Consider the following 15639-nt stretch of genomic DNA (forward strand, 5'->3'; position numbering starts at 1 on the left):
TCAAATATAAACCATATAATTATACATATTAAAAAATGTATTCTATGTAATTATGAAACATTTTTATTCTAATATTCTAATCCTCAATAAGACAATCAAAATATGTAAAAAATTCTTGAAATTTCACTGAATACAGATCAGTTCCCTCAACTCTTGTGACTATTTCCAGCTATGCAGCTTTCTTGTTTTTTTTTTCTAGTCAGTGTTCAAGTTTTAGGACAACACTGAGAAGACAACAACACAGACCCTGGGCTCATACTCATAAATATTGGCATAAATATTTAAAGTCTAAAACATAAGACTTTAAAATGCTATTAATGTTTGGCTATGTCATTTTTAGACTTGCATAAAGGATAATGAAGCTGTATGAATATTCATCCGTAGCTGCAGTAGTATGGACTAGTGCTGTGTCTTTAAAAAGTACTAGTAAGTGTACAGGTCTTTAAAAAGTATATGTTGAGGTTCTTTAAATGCAAGTAAGTATATATACTGAGGTCTTTAAACAGTCCTTAAACTTTCTTTTGAAAATTGAAAAACAAGTCCAGTGAATAGATCCCAGCATTTTCCTATCACAATACTTTCCATCTGCTATTTTTTTTCACCAAAAACACCTGAACAAAACAAAAGAGATAGGGGGGTTAAATGTTAAAACCCTATAAAAGGAACTTGACTAATATTTAATGGCTAAAGAGTATTACATTATTGATAAACACATTTTTCTTGATGCCTGACTTGCTATTCCATTTTACTCTTATTTCCTCCGGGATACAAAAACATCAAAAATCAATTTCAAAGCATTAATATCAGGCAGCTTTTTGTTCACAAATTTGATTTATTATGGAAAAAAATTGGTTATGAATAATTAAGCAATCCTGGTGGTATCCATAAACAAAAATATAAAATACTTTTTTTTTCACTCTTCAAAAACTAAGCCATCTTGCAAGCATACAATTCAAATCAATTAATTATTTTCTAGGGAATATTCTTTTGAAACATTATGATTTACTGAATCTCCTTATACAATGACAAATTTTGACTACCATTTTTTAATGGTTCTTATAAAACAAATGGCAAAGGCAGAAAAAATTCTAAGCTTAAACTTGAAATTACATACAAATGGTGTTTACATTCTTCAGGGGAGGTAACTATATACAAATAGTTTTCAAAGCTCTAAGCAATTATGGTCAAACTTTATGACACTAAAATTCATGATTGAAATTGAATGACAGGTCATAATAATCAATCTATAGCTGATCAAGTTGCAATGATCAAACAAAATATATGGTTAAAACCTTTGACAATCTCTGATCAAACAAAACTCCATTCTACTGTATTTTGTTAGTTTGACAGGAATCAAGTAAAGGACTGGATAGATGCTGTTACAAAACATAAGCGCATTGTAAAAAGTCAAACAAATAATAAGTAAAACAAAAAGTATGTGGACAAATGAAACAGACGATGAGTTTAATGAATAAGTACATTAGAAAGAAGTTATCATGAAACATCAAATCAAAGGAATACCATGGCAAAGAAAAAACTAATATTCTAGTCCTTCTTCTAAACTTTGCACAGTTGCTCATTCTTCTTCTCTGAATATTTATACAGAGAAGCTAACAACAGAAAACAAGCAATATATAAGTTCATTTTCTATGAGTTTGAGGTGAACTGGAAACTTAAACGAGGATTCATTTCCACCAGTCTCTTTGAGAGAGACAACTGACAACACTGACAAAGTTTTTGATGGGAAAGTTTTACAGACACAACAAGCCTTAACTGTTCCATTTCATGTCATATTTTTCACAAAAACTTAATATATAGTTTACAGTTTACAAATGACTTCGCACAAGATTACTCATTCAATAACTTGAATCCCTTAGGTCTTCAAATTGACTTGCTTCAGTTAGTAACAGCTTCAATTAGGAAATGAAAATATGAATTAATAAAGTAAGCACATTAAAATAATTCACTAAATTTTAATTGGAAGCAGAACATGGCCATTAACAAGTAATGTTCAACATTGGAAAACTCAAGAGTTCCAAGAGAATAAATGTATACATGTGTTTTGTTCAGCTCTCAAAGAAAATGGATGTGTTAACTGACAGGCATAATGAAACAAAAATGTTGAATGTCTAACAAACCATATGTCTTAGGGCCACCATTAATATACCGTGACATCATCAGAACTATAGCGCCACAACTTTCAAAATACTAGCTAGTTCTTTTAATAAAGGTTCTGTCCCCGTTTAAGTATTATCCATGCACAATAATATTCTTAGAGTGTTTCTATGCATAGAAATGTAAGTGGAATTCTTACTGATATAATAAGCTAATGTCTGAATCAGGAGGAAAGCTCCTGGCACCACAATTTACATTATATATTATTTAACAACAAGTAATAAAAGTATTATTACATGGAACTATTCTCTCCGATTTTCAAAATGAGTTTTGTCAATAAAAATATTACCATAAGAATAAATACAGAAATAAAAAATCTTACTTTGAAATGGATGATAGCGCTGCATGCACCACTGAAATGTTGACAGCTCTTTTCCTTGCCACCACATTCCGGGGGTGGAGCTAGGGTTTGGTAGTAAATGTGAATCATGATGCTTTTTATAAAATTGGCATTATACTGACGGACATTCAAGTACTGCTTTTCTTGTTTTCTTTATTTCTGCAGTTCAGTAACTACTTAGTAATCAAAATAAAGTTCTCACCTATCAATAAAATGGTATTATATATAATTATGTAATTAAGTTAAATGGGAAATGGGACTATCCATACTCTGAGATATTGAGTCATGAAGATAGAGATAGATATCCCTGTTACTTTCAGACAGAAGGGTATATATTTTCTCCTATTACTTTGAAGTAGAAATATTACACTGCCTACAAACTTCAACATGGGAATGACTGAAAAATACTCAAGTCTAGACGGATTTAACAAATGCATGCCTAACATGCCTAACATGACCATTTTCTAACATGACTGAAAGTTTTCTAGCTGACAATGATTTTCCTTCAAGTCTTGATTTTTTCATTCATGAAACTCTTGATTCGAGTTTGCCTCCTATAATGATTTTAAGGCAGGGGACCCATCTTTCCAATACAGTGCCATACCCTCAGGTGGGCACTGAGATCAATGAAGTACATCAATAACCTAAAATTACCTGTAAGTTATAATGTATAATGGAATCCAATAAACAACATAAGTTAGGGTGAGAAATTAAAAAGTAAAAACCTTTATAAAAAAAATATTGACAGAATGAGATATAAGTATAAGAGATAAGAAAACTATAAAACAAGAGCACCGCATTGCGGAGCAATATACGCCCAAAGGTATGACCTTTGACTGCTAAGTGTGACCATGACCTTGAAGCGAGCCATCCGAAACATGCACTCTGCACGTTGTCTCGGTGTGCTCAACATTTGTGCCAAGTTTCTTTAAAATCTTCAAGCAGTTTAAGAGTTACAGAGCGGACACAAAACAAAGTCATTTGACCTTTGCCCTCTAAGTGTGACCTTGACCATTAAGTATTAAAAACATGCACTCCGCACATCATCTTGATGTGCTGAACATTTGTGTCAAGTTTCTTTGAATTCTTTCAAGTGGTTCAAGAGTTATAGAAAACTGCTAACAGATGGATGGACGGACATCAGCATCATAACATAATACGTCCCTTTGGGCGTATAAAAGTAGGGAGTTGGGAATGGGGTGAGAGATGTAAATAAATAATGGGAGCAGGAAAGTTCTTAAAGTCCAGAAATCTTTTCAGCCTTACTGGCAGACAAATAATTTTTTATATAAAACTTCATCAGACTAGAAAAGATTGCCCTATCCAAAATACATATTCAGCTTCACACTTCTTGCTGTATTTCATTTACATTACTCTTTGATACATTTATAAATAGCGTGTTTTTGTAACATCTAGACAAGAAGAGAATGACTGCAGTAAGCATTCCCTTGCATGTCTATGAATCCTTAGAAACATTTTTATGTTATAACTGCACAGCTGTTTTTTTCTACAATAGCCCCCTAAAGGCCTTGTCTGCCTCTCAGTCCAATATTCACACTGCATTTCTTTTTTCAGTTCTTATTCACTGTCCTCGAAAACTCTGCAAATCTGCAGCCCAGCAGTTATAAACTGGATCACAACTAAAATAACTAACAGTATTTTTTCCAGCAACTGACAGCTACATAATTTGCTATTACCTCTCCTTAAATATCACTAAATGTGTGTGTATTAATGGTAGATGGTCTCCAGTATCAAACTGAACACTAATACTTTTAAATGTGCATCTTTAACACATAGCTTCCTATTTTATTAAAAAAACATTCTGATATTACCTTCTTTAACTTTGAAAAAAGTGATTATGCACCATGAAAATTATCAAATTACCTCCCCTGGCTATTTTGAATTCTGTTTTCTTTCAGTCAGTCTCAACAATCAGTTTCAATTTCAAATTTCAGTTTTTACCACATTTTAATCATTTAACTTAGAGACAGTGCGGCAGAATTCTATACCAATGACTATACGGGGCAATTTTGTCTACCGTAATTACATTTCACACGAAGAAGTGCCCAGAGTAAGCAAATGTTTACGTTCCCTGGAATAATCAAGATGAATAATCAGACATCCTGGTAATTGAATAAATGTTACCTATAAGGAAATTATGTTTTCTATAGAGGAAGTCTGGAGGTTTGATTAAATTGCTCGACAATTACATATAATGGTAGAATTTCTGGGTCTGTTCACATTGGTCCGAGACTGAAAGCATCAACAATTACATGTAATGGTGGAATTTTGGGGTCTGTTCACACTGGTCCGAGACTGAAAGCATCAACAATTACATGTAATGGTAGAATTTTGGGGTCTGTTCACACTGGCCCGAGACTGAAAGCAAACACTTCTATCTTATAATGACATCTGCAATCTAAAGATAATAAACACCAATTGTAAATAAAGTGATTTAAGTTAAATTTCCTTTCAGTACTTGTTTCTTTGTCTCAGTAATCTCCCCTTTTTTACTGAATGACTTAGACATACAGTTTCCTCAAAAGGAAGAAAACAAAGGCCCTGCACATTATCACATCGCCATCTACCTATATGCCAAATTTAAGTTTAAAGTCAATTCCTTTCATGGTTATAAAGTTATGCTCTGGACACAAATCATGATGGACAGATGGATGGTCAGACAGACAGACATATGCACGCGCCATCACATAATATGTCCTGTTTCTTCAAAACGGGTGTATAAAAAGACAGACTGAAAGTTCTAACATGGAATAGGACCAAGGTGATTATTAAACCACATTATCAAATCAATAATCACCAGAATGCAGTGCCCAAGCATGTGTAAAAACTTTTCACCATGATTGAAGTACATATACTACTGGTCATAAGACTACGCAACTGAACATAAGTGTTCGGCAATGTCCGTAAATTAAGAGACCACAAAACACTTTTTTAAATGAATTATAACAAAAATGGCCAAAATTTGACATTACCCATGCATGATCCAATAAAATGAAGTGTAATACAGAAACTGGTTGCACATGAAACTAATGACAAACTAGTTTCTTTGAGGTAAAAATAGATCAAAGACGCATTAACCTTTCAAATCATTGCGGATAAATGTACAAACGAGAGTAGTAGGTTTGATGGCCAATTACAGTCATTACTGAATTTCTGTACCATTTAAAGCTACAGTAACTCAAAATTTGAATTTCTTAATTTTCACAAAATCCAACATAAAACACAAACATCTAAAGGAAATGAAAACCCAGCAAAACAAAAGTTTGTGAAAACCAGTGTAATATTGATTATGTTTATCACCACAAAAGCATCTCAGGTAGTTTATTCCCTATGATCTTTGCAAAAATTCAAATGTCATATTTAGATCACAAGCAATATTGGCTGCTTTAATTGGTAAACAGAATGACAAAATATTGTTTTTATCCTGAAAATGTGAGCTTGCAGGTTACAAGAAAATCACAATTTTAGACACAGTCTATAAACTGTCTGCTCATTAGCATAACAAATAATATAGTATAAATATTATATTCATAACTTGCAGATATCAGCCACAGATATCAGCCATTTTATTGATACATATGTTCATTTAATCCAGTTATGCCATTGCTTTGCCAAGATATCTACCAAACAGTCTCTATGGCTATCATAATATATTTAGTAGTAGCAGATATGCGGGGCCCAAGTGGCCCATATTCCACTTCAGTATCTTCATAAATTTCACATTCAATTTCTAAAATGATCTTTCAGGTCTTTCATGTAATTTTTTTCAGAGCAATTTTTAATCCTTCCTATCAATTTTAAATACAATTGCAATATAATAATGATGATTCCCTAGAAAACCAGGCAAGTGATTTCATTAGATGTTTCAAAAAGTACCCAAGTCACGTATATGTCCTGTGAGATTTAAAACTGGCTGAAAAAAATAATATAGATATCTATTTGCATTACAAAGGAGTATTCTTTTAAGAGCCTCACACACTGGCACCAGAACAGAAAGAAAATGCCTCCGTACATGCTACACCCTACCTCTAGGTATAATATAAGAACCATGGTCATGAACGGGAAAATACACTAACCCATTTCAATTGCGCATTTCTCTCCTAAAACGTGCAGTTCGGTAAATGAGTACTATGGATATTGAACTAGTGGTAATTTATCTTCCATTGTGTACCGGTCACACTTCTCCTAGAGAAACAATGCGTAGTCTATAGTTTCATGAACATTACAGAAAAAACTTTGATGAACTTCCCTGTTAAAGTTCCGGTCTAGATTACACTAGATGCCAACGGGCAACATGTTGAGCCCGTCAGCTGTCTAAAGGACTGGGAGTTGCACACGACACTCTGCCTCATTGAGGCAAACATTTATGCCAAATAAAAAAAAGATTGCAAAAAAAAAAAAAAAAATTTGAAGTCAATACACAAAAATCCTTAACAGTAGAGATAGGTAAAAAAACACCTCAAAATTGGATGTAACATGCATGTTGTACTGCAGAAAAGTGGTCTTGATTTTTCCCTACGACCAGTAATAAAAAAAGTTACAATATAAGCTATTTATAGTAACAACAAAGGGAAGTAATTCTAGGTTCTTGCGCATGATACTCCATCTAATGATGGTGAATAATTGTGCCAAGTAACATCAAAATCCGTGTATGCATGAAGAAGAAATGCTCCGGACAAAGTCATTCTTGTATCTGACTTCTGACATTTGACCTCTAAGTGCGACCTTGACCTTTGACCTAAGGACCTGGTTTTTGCACATGACACTCAGTCTCATGGTGGTGAACATTTGTGCCAAGTTACATCAAAGTCCCTCCATGCATGAAGAAGAAATGCTTCGGACAAAGTTGTCATTCTTGTATCCCTTTACCTCTAAGTGTGACCTTGACCTTACACCTAGGGACCTGATTCTTGCGCAGGACACTCCGTCTTATGATAGTGAACAATTGTGCCAAGTTACATCAAAATCCCTCCATGCATGAAGAAGAAATGCTCCGGACAAAGTCATTATTGAATTTGACATTTGACCTCTAAGTGTGACCTTGACATTTGAGATAGGAACTGAGGTTTGCGCACGACACTCCGTCTCACTGAGGTTAACATTCATGCCAAAGATAAACAAGATTGCTCCATGCATGTCAAAGTTATGGTCCGAACAAACAAATCGGACGGATGCACACACTGACACACGCACGCACATACACCGAACAGCCATTTGGACAACTATGTCTTCGCTTCCGCAAGCGGGCTCGACATAAACTATTCTGATTGGTTGATGTGAAAATGTAGGTCAGTCTTCGTTTAACTACACATGTTCACTAAAATGTGTATATGCAGCATAAACGTGCAATGTGCATAAAATAAACAAAACAGATGTATACCAATGTACGACTTCTAATTCAAAATCATTTCTAAGATGAATTCCATTCATCATTTTGAGTTTTATTGTGTAACCGTGAATATTTTGCATTCTGTTTTTGTTTGTTTACATTCCGCCTAACATGTGCACATTGCTGTGACCTCTAGACCGGATGTTCATTAGGGAAGTTCACGCAAGTTTTTTCTTTAAGTTGACGAAGTATCTCTGCAATATGAAATAGTGAGACAATGTGACTGGTGCACGATGGAAGATAAATTACAGCTTGTTCAATATGTTTGGTACCCATTCATCTAACTGCGCCTTTTATGTGAGAAATGTACGCTTGAAATGGGTTAGTGCATTTTCCCTTTCATGACCATGGTTCTTATATAATACCTAAGGGTAGGATATAACATGTACGAAGGCATTTTCTTTCTGTTCCGGTGCCAGTGGCCTCCCACTTATCTACAATTTTTTCAAGATTTTCATAAATATCACACAAATCCATAAAATGCAGACCTTAAACAGACATTACATGAAAACACACCACAAGTTTATCTTTCTAGATAGAAATGCAAAGAGAAACATCACAATCTTAAACCAATTTGTGTACCAATCCCCACATAGACCAAAATTAGACACAGTATCCATCAGCCTTAAATCAGCTACAAATAAATTGCGGAACCTTTAACATTTCAGTTCAAAATCAATGCCTGTAAACGATAAACATGCATTTATCCTCCATTATTTCTTCACAGAGGATCTGCATTTAGATGAAAGCTTTTCTCTTCTATTAAGAAAGTGTGCGGAGATAAAATGGAACAATCTTACGTAATGCTACATCACACCGACTTGCTGGAGATTGCTCTGACAGGCAATTACCTTTACTACAACTTCTGCTTAAAGTAGAATTACATGTCTGTGAAACTAGCTTACTTTTAAAAAGGCACTTTAAGGAAGATTTAAGACAAAGCCCGACGAAACAATTTCATATCCTTCTTAAAATTAAATTGCAAACTTTTTAAGATGGTGTATAATTGAGACAAATGTACTGTTTCTAACCACAATTTTCATGATTTCCCTAATATATCTTATTTCATTATTAAAACTGCTGTAGTATATATTTACTTAATAATTTGTCAGTCCATAGTACTGGGATTAAGCCATTTCATATCACGTATCAATTTTTTTTTTCTTCTTAATATCCCCACGCCTGCTCCTATTTGTTGAATACAGGCCCGTTCTATAGTACAAAATATAGACTGTTTATTAACTTAATAAAATAATCATATGATCTGTCAGAATTTGATAAGACGCATTGTCACATTTCGTTTACAATTCTACATATTGTCAGACAGAAGTTTATACAGGCAGATTTTGCACTTTCAAAATGACTTCTGTCTTGCATGTTTTGTTTGAATATGTAAGAGATTAAGCAGTTTTGAAATACCTTTACATTAAAATGCTCAGGAAGCTGATCCAAAAATCTCCGCTGTACTTACATTAAAACCTGGCCCCATCATCCACAATACTGTATAAACTTGATCATACAAACACTGTGAATAACTGGAGTCCATCTTCTACACCATGTTTACATGTTTGACATGGTATCACACATACGTAATGATGATTACAATATAAGTGGTATTTCTATCTTGCATTATGCATTCTATTCCACATAATATATAAAAAGAAACAATTACATATGTATCATTTGGCACATGTCACTGTTAAAAAGTTCTCCATTGCAATAAACTTATTTCAGTTTTATGAAATAAAATTTTAATGAGTAAATTCACTTCAAGCCACAAACACCTTGATAAGTGATGTAATAGATTTTACAATGAAAATAGTACTAAAACTATTAAGGCCAAAATAATTTAATTTTCAAATTCTGATTTAAATCAATTCAAGGCTATTTGTCCCAACATCCCACATTTCAGAGACAGATAAATGACCATTTTAATTTCAGGAAAGAATCCATAATTTTCTCCTTTTACCCACCGTTCAAATATCCATGTCCCTGGGGGTAGTCTAGAATTTCTTAGGGCACAGGAAAATCAAATATTTCATCTTTCCTTACTACAATTGCATAAAACCTCTGCAAAAGCAATAAAAATTTCCAACTCATTAGAAGAGGCAGCTGCAGTTGTTTCTCATCTACTGTCAAGTAATTAAAATGAGTAAAAAAACATCAGAATCAAACATACATACACTGACATCTTGTCTATCCAGGGGTGGATCTTGGAGAGTCATATAAATCTAGGGGCAGTACCCAATCTGCCCTTGAATGGAGCATAACATTAATACTATAGAATATCTATCAAAGACAGATCTGGTTTTGTATTCAAAACTCATAATTATGACTGTGTTTAACATGATTTTTGACTTCTCATAATTATGTACATAATGTAACAAACTAATATTAAAACAGATTAAACTCAGGTTGTATGTGAGGTTAAGGATGGTAGAGGTAGGATTTTAACTGGTGCTAACTTTACCTCTCATGGACAGAATGCTATCAGTGCTGGCTTTTGTTTCTGGATGATTTTCTGTTAAGAGTTTAATTTTTAGCAGATTCTTAAAGACTTACAATATGAAAAGTTTGGGATCAAAATCTATCCCTAAACAATGATACCCAACAATATATATCTGCAGGTATCATCAACCCATACCTGATAGTGGTAATAACTGCAAAGATGTGTGTAGTATACTTGCATCACATATTTCACTTGCTTTTTTTTTGTTCATTATTATCACTGATATGACAGCTTCTGGCAACTGTCTGGTAAAGGTTTCAGACTTCTGTTGTTCTTTTTGCAACCAGTCTGCACACATTTCAGTATCAATACTTGTGAAAAATCCCTCCAACACAGAACTTATTTTCAGCTTTTTTGTTAACAAGTCAGATGGTGGAAGACAGACAACTCCAACTTTAGAAATTTTCCTTGAAGACTTAGAGTTACTCATCTTGTTGACAAATAGTGAATTTGCAAAGTTACGTCTTGACAATTATTACAGTAACAAGGGAAGAATATTTTGTCAACAGTACAAACCTGGCGCTGTCTGTGGGGCTTGCAGTATACAGGCTGCTCTGGGAGTCTAACCACCAGATGAACTTTATGCTTATACCTTCTCAAAATCTTATGCATTTTGCTTGATTCAGCAATAAGGATTTATAGAAACCAAAGCTATCAAATCAAATCCACAGAAGCTGTAAGCGATATTCGTCTTTCAAAACATGCAGTATATGTTGTAAGTAATAAAGGATAAATGTCACACTAAACTGTTGATCTTGTCCACCATCATTATCCCACTGGTGACAGTGCTTGAACAAACTCCAGTATGAACTATCCCAAACTCCAGTATGAACTATCCCAAACATTTCTCAACTGCTAAATTCTACATCAAAATTAAATCCAAGTTATACTGAATTTTGCAGTTTACAAATATAAGGAACTAGCAAGATTTAGTCAAACATATCAAAGGGCCAAACATCATAAAAATCAAGCAATTATTGATCAGGTATGAAAATAAATGATAAAAATCTTGTCAATGTAAATGCACTTTTAAATCCATGTAAATGCAAAAATTAACATCATCATTGTCCATGTATGTCTTAGAAAAACATTATCATATACACAAGAAATATTTTTTTGAAACAGTAACTTATTCACAATTTTCTACCTACAACATCACTCAAGTCAAAACACAGTTGCTTAAAATCTGTAAACAGCTCAATTTTGGCAGCAATTTTTCAAAAAAAAAAAATCAAGAATATTATTTTAAAATCATAATTTGTTATTATCAAGCCTTATCACAGGATCATCAGTAACTTTGATGGTGGAATATATCTTTTGGCACCATCAATCCTCTGGCTCAGGGATGTGTTTACTAGATGTATATGGTGCCATTATTATACTTCATGCCAGATATAAATATTTATCTTATCTTAGGAAAAAAACATAGGAGGCTAGAATATCCTAGGTAAATATACACCATTCAACAAGTGCCGTAATTACTTCAAGTCTTGTCAGAAAAGAGCACCAGTTTTTCCTAGGATATTGTTTCAGGCATTTATCATATCAGAAAAAAATCTTTTAATGTTTTAATGCAATCTTTATTATGAGCCTTAATGTAAGCCATATATATACATGCTGCCCTCTATTGATAACCAATTTTATCATACAGATGATAATATCCTTTGCCACCAAACACTCTGTGGACATTTAACACTAACAATAAAGCATTTTGCCATCTAACACTGTGGACATTTAACACTACCAATAAAGCATTTTGCCATCTAACAATGTTGACATTTAACACTACCAATAAAGCATTTTGCCATCTAACACTGTGGACATTTAACACTACCAATAAGGCATTTTGCCATCTAACACTGTGGACATTTAACACTACTACCAATAAAGCATTTTGCCATCTAACACTGTTGACATTTAACACTACCAATAAAGCATTTTGCCATCTAACACTGTGGACATTTAACACTACCAATAAAGCATTTTGCCATCTAGCACTGTTGACATTTAACACTACTAATAAAGCATTTTGCCATCTAACACTGTGGACATTTAACACTACCAATAAGGCATTCTGCCATCTAACACTGTGGACATTTAACACTACTACCAATAAAGCATTTTGCCATCTAACACTGTTGACATTTAACACTAACAATAAAGCATTTTGCCATCTAACAATGTTGACATTTAACACTAAAGCATTTTGCCATCTAACAATGTTGACATTTAACACTACCAATAAAGCATTTTGCCATATAACAATGTGGACATTTAACACTACCAATAAAGCATTTTGCCATCAAACACTGCCATTTAACACTACCAACAAAGCATTTTGCCATCTAACACTGTGAACATTTAACACTACCAATAAGGCATTTTGCCATCTAACACTGTTGATATTTAACACTACCAATAAAGCATTTTGCCATCTAACACTGTGGACATTTAACACTACCAATAAGGCATTCTGCCATCTAACACTGTGGACATTTAACACTACTACCAATAAAGCATTTTGCCATCTAACAATGTTGACATTTAACACTACCAATAAAGCATTTTGCCATCTAACAATGTTGACATTTAACACTAAAGCATTTTGCCATCTAACAATGTTGACATTTAACACTACCAATAAAGCATTTTGCCATCTAACACTGTGAACATTTAACACTACCAATAAAGCATTTTGCCATCTAACACTGACATTTATCACTACCAATAAAGCATTTTGCCATCTAACACTGTGGACATTTAACACTACCAATAAAGCATTTTGCCATCTAGCACTGTGGACATTTAACACTACTAACAAAGCATTTTGCCATCTAACACTGTGGACATTTAACACTACCAATAAAGCATTTTGCCATCAAACACTGCCTTTTAACACTACCAACAAAGCATTTTGCCATCTAACACTGTGGACATTTAACACTAACAATAAAGCATTTTGCCATCTAACAATGTTGACATTTAACACTAAAGCATTTTGCCATCTAACAATGTTGACATTTAACACTACCAATAAAGCATTTTGCCATCTAACACTGTGAACATTTAACACTACCAATAAAGCATTTTGCCATCTAACACTGACATTTATCACTACCAATAAAGCATTTTGCCATCTAACACTGTGGACATTTAACACTACCAATAAAGCGTTTTGCCATCTAGTACTGTGGACATTTAACACTACCAACAAAGCATTTTGCCATCTAACACTGTGGACATTTAACACTACCAATAAAGCATTTGCCATCTAACACTGTGGACACTTAACACTACCAATTAAGCATTTTGCCATCTAACACTGTGGACATTTAAAACTACCAATAAAGCATTTGCCATCTAACACTGTGGACATTTTAACACTACTGATCACACATTTTGCTACCCAGCACTGCAGCTATCAAATGACAACATATTTGCTATCACATCCTGTGGAGATTCAACAGTAAAGATGTATCTATGGAACCGAACATTATCATCAAACACTGTCGACAGCAACTGCCATAAAGTACTGCTGACATCAAGCACTTCTGTTAACTTTTTATAAAACAGATACTGCTTACCAATGACATGGCACTGGTGGCATCTTATTATGTGATGAAACAATGCTTGCTGATGACATGGCAATCAAGAACTGCTGACAATGTGTTATAATCATGAATGCCAAACTGAATGCTGACAAGTTCTTATTATCAAGCATGCTGACAAGTTCTTAAGTTCTTATTATCAAGCAATGCTGACAAGTTCTTATTATCAAGCAATGATTACAACTTATTATCAAGCAATGCTGATAGGTTCTTATTATCAAGCAATGCTGACAAGTTCTTATTTTCAAGTAATGCTGACAACTTATTAAGCAATGCTGACAACATATTATCAAGCAATGCTGACAACTTATCAAGCAATGCTGACATCTTATTTTCAAGCGCAGCTGACAACATCTTAATATCAAAAGCTGCTGATAACTTCTTATTATTACGCAATACTGACAACTTCTTATCAAGCAATGCTAACATTGCCATCTAGCACTACTGACAGAATATACTGCCATCAAAGCACTGCCACTAGGCTTTACTGACAACTTGTCAGGACAAAATATATGATAGACTTACTGACAACTTGTCAGAACAAAATATATGTTAGAAATACTAAACCTGATCAAACATTTTAAACACTATCCAGGTAATGAGAACACATCTTCCATTAACAAGACAATAAAGTGTTTACAGCTATTTAAGTATGATCTATATGAATTTATCTACTTGAGATGGCAGGTGCACAATAAACCTGCATGATAAATTAATAAAAATAACACTTCAAAACATCATGAATTTTCTTGCAACTATTTAAGGGTCATGAAGTATTTAGTTCATTAATCAATGGAATGTAATCAGGTGAAAGAAAGGTACTGTGAAATCATTTAATTTCGTCGGCACAAAATTTCGTGGTTTTGGCAAAAACAGCTGTTTCGTGGGGACGTAAATTCGTGGATTTTCAATTAAAAAAAAAAAAATCATAATTTCCACAGGAATAGATCTAGTATGTCATTTTTTATTATAACATGTAAAGCCTACACTTGTCAAACAGCGCTACCATGGTTACCGGATTTGCAATCTACCCCGAGGGAGCTTAGTGAGTGATCATGTGCCAATTATACGACCCCTAATTTGCCAAAATCTAATGAAACTGTGAAATACTCAATAAGAAAAGTCGACCCCAATTAAAAAGTGTCAAAACCGTAGCATCTGGGATATAGTCTTGCACATTTAGCATTCATAATCAAAACAAATATAAAGTTCATCACATTGATCTTTTGATGGGATTTCAAACAAGAACTAGTTTTTGTACTGCAAATTAAAAATAAAACTGCTAGTATTATAGATTTACTGATATTATGTTGTTAAATGTGTTGTGTGTTTTTGCACATGATTGATAAAATATAAATGGTTTAGAATCATGAAAAAAGTTCCGTACATGCCCGTCAGCATCTAAAATTACAAGCTGTTGAACTTGTGCATGTGTTATTTTCTGTCGAGAAACATGTAATGTGAATTAGGTAATAATGCATCGGACACAAATCTAGCAATTAAGTTATAATATTTAATAGTCCCAAAGTAGTAGTAGTTTACTACATGTCAGTAAATATAAACAGCAGAGCGGGCCGAAAAAAATCAAATAACAGCC

The 15639-nt window shown here is 33.6% G+C and overlaps 1 protein-coding gene across 11 annotated transcripts in view; it reads right to left on the reverse strand.

Moving 5' to 3' along the window:
• LOC123556030 (peripheral plasma membrane protein CASK-like) overlaps positions 1–15639 on the reverse strand; it is a 286974-nt gene that overhangs the window by 107537 nt on the left and 163798 nt on the right. The window lies entirely within an intron of this gene.

This window comes from Mercenaria mercenaria, chromosome 7, assembly GCF_021730395.1.
Source record: "Mercenaria mercenaria strain notata chromosome 7, MADL_Memer_1, whole genome shotgun sequence".
NCBI lineage: Eukaryota > Metazoa > Mollusca > Bivalvia > Venerida > Veneridae > Mercenaria > Mercenaria mercenaria.